At 37.5% G+C, this 2,493-nt stretch overlaps 1 pseudogene; it reads right to left on the bottom strand.

Annotated features, from left to right (window-relative positions):
• Nucleotides 1–205: 205 nt before the first annotated feature.
• Nucleotides 206–2,266, bottom strand: LOC145618005 (scarecrow-like protein 30 pseudogene; annotated as a pseudogene).
• Between the last annotated feature and the right edge of the window lie 227 nt (nucleotides 2,267–2,493).

The raw sequence follows: 2,493 nt of genomic DNA, 5'->3' as shown, positions 1-2,493 counted from the left end.
CTTTTTATAATACTTTTAGTACAAAGAATTGATTATTAAAAATTATTGTTTTTGAAATTGTGCATTGCAAACCTGACTAAAAAAAATTATTAATTAATATGAATTGGAGCTTGTATACTTGTATTACATATTTACATCATATTAATAGATTGATACATTGATATTACAAGTATATGATCATGAAAATAGTTAGTTATCAATCTTATCAAGAGGGTTTCCATAAGGAGAGGGCGCAGAAGGTTCTTCCCTTCCAACCTTGGAGCATCCAATGCCTATCTTCATCCACGAAAAAGTCTTTAAGATAATTTTGTTGCACCATTGCCTTTGTTTTACTCACAAACTCCCTGTCTAATGGTACCTGCTTTAATCCTGCCCTTGATGAAAGCTCCTGCCACTTTTTGTATGTTTCAGGCCTTTGTACTCTCTCCGAACCCTCGCATGCTACAATGTTTATGATTTCTTTCCCATACATCTCACTCTCAATCAACAGTCTTTCATGTGAATTGCGAGGTAAAGTTGCATCAAACACTTCAAATGCAGAAGAATAGTGAAAGAGCGCCTCCTTAAATCGATTGATAAAGAATGGAGTAGTGAATGTACCATTCACAATTCCATGTATGAAAAGATTGGGATTAATGTTTCTTATCAACCTTAAGAATGCATCTTTCGGACTATTTTGTTCAACTGTCTCATCAAGTAGTGTTCCAGACCTGAACATGCAGTTCACAATCACCATTTCGTCGCCCTCAATTTTTAAGTCTTCTAGCTGTATATTTTCCCATTTCTCAGCTATGCCCTGATACTTGAAGGGCACACCAAATCGTTTACAATAACCAGCTAGCCTGTGCCCTGTAGCATCAACCCTCTCTGCTGGCCGAAAACCCTGCTGGGGAAAGTCTATTCCTGTAATACGAAGTTCTGGTGGACCATTTGGTCTTTTTGAGAGGGTTTGTATGAAGGAGGGCCATTGTAAACCCAAAAATATACCAAAATCAATGATGTGGATTTTGGTTGCTTTCACAGCCAACTTTAAAATAGTATTGTTAGCCTGAATGTAAGTCATTCTTTTGAAAGGAATAGCTGAGACATAAAGCCGGTAGGAGTTTAAGAAATCGAATGATGAGATTTTCATATCACAAATATCAGTAGAGATGGTTGAGCCAGTGCCTGCTAAACGCGCCTCTAGACCATTAGCAACATGATGGGCAACCCTTTGGATGCTATCACCATGTGGCGAGGAATACTGTCTAATTTGCTTAAGCAGCTCATTAGACGTCCTACGATCAAAATTTGAAATCGCTTGTGCACATTCAATCAAAAGTTTCCTTAAATCCACTTCATCTACCTTGATGTCTTGCTTCTTCCCACATGCACCTCTACTTCCATGACCCTTTGTCTTGGACAATTTACCACGTGACTCGACAACTAAACATTCTTTGGGACTTAAAGAGGCATGCATCTTGTTTTCACTACAAAGCAATATATCATCATACTGCTCCAACTCAGCATAATATTCACTACTAGTTGCTTGAAGTTTGTTACACCTTCCTCCTTCATAATCAACATCATCCCTTTGACGACTTTTCTTCCTCCTTAAGCCCTTAACCGGCTTCTCCCCTTTCTTGGAAGCAGTCGATAAGGGCTTCTTAAGGACAACAACATCATTTACTTCCTCATCATCGCCATCCTTAGAGCTCGAGCCAGAGGATTGTGGATTCAATTCCAAGAAGGATTGAACAAAGTCATCCACATTGACAGTAGTGAGGTCTAATTGAGGTTGGCTGTGACCCCAATCAGACTCAAAAGAGCTAAAACTATTTCCGGAAGAGCTATCATCTAGGGATATAGTGTTTCGATCCGGAGATGACGCGAAACAATCAAGTGAAGGAGTGTATAAATGTTGAAAAGGGTATAACTCCCCAAGTGCATCATACAATGATTTCTCAGTGGCTTGGAGAGCCCAATGCTCTTGTGCAGAGGCAGGATTCTCATCCAAATCTTCCTCTAAAAGAATATCACTTATGAATTTAAGGCAATGATCAGGAAAATTGGGTATTTTCAAAAAACTATTATTATTACTCTCATTTTGATCAAGTGGAGAAGTACTTTCACTAATCAAATGAGGAGTTTCTGAACTTACTTGACTCTCATTTTTCTCAAATTCAGGGTTTTGAATGAAATTTCCAAAAGTTGGGTTTGAACCCATTTCTGGATTTAATTTGAAGACAAAGTTCATGGGATGAGAATCAACAAGTACAGAATTCATGGTGCAATTAGTGGAAAAAAAAAAAAAAACAGAGTATGAATGGTTTTTCACACAAGCAAATGATCAAACAGTTGGTGGGTATTACAGAAAACCAAAACCCAGTAACCCAACAACAAAATTAACCAAAAATCAATCAAAAATCAAGAAATCAAGTGATAATTTAACAAATTGAAATGTAGTTAGAAAAGTGGTGACCAAATTAGCCGAAGAAAAATGAGGAATTAATG

This window comes from Chenopodium album, chromosome 26, assembly GCF_948465745.1.
Source record: "Chenopodium album chromosome 26, dcCheAlbu1.1, whole genome shotgun sequence".
Taxonomy (NCBI): Eukaryota; Viridiplantae; Streptophyta; class Magnoliopsida; order Caryophyllales; family Amaranthaceae; genus Chenopodium; species Chenopodium album.
Note: the sequence above shows the minus strand (reverse complement) of the source record. Positions and strands in the feature narration are given on the sequence as shown.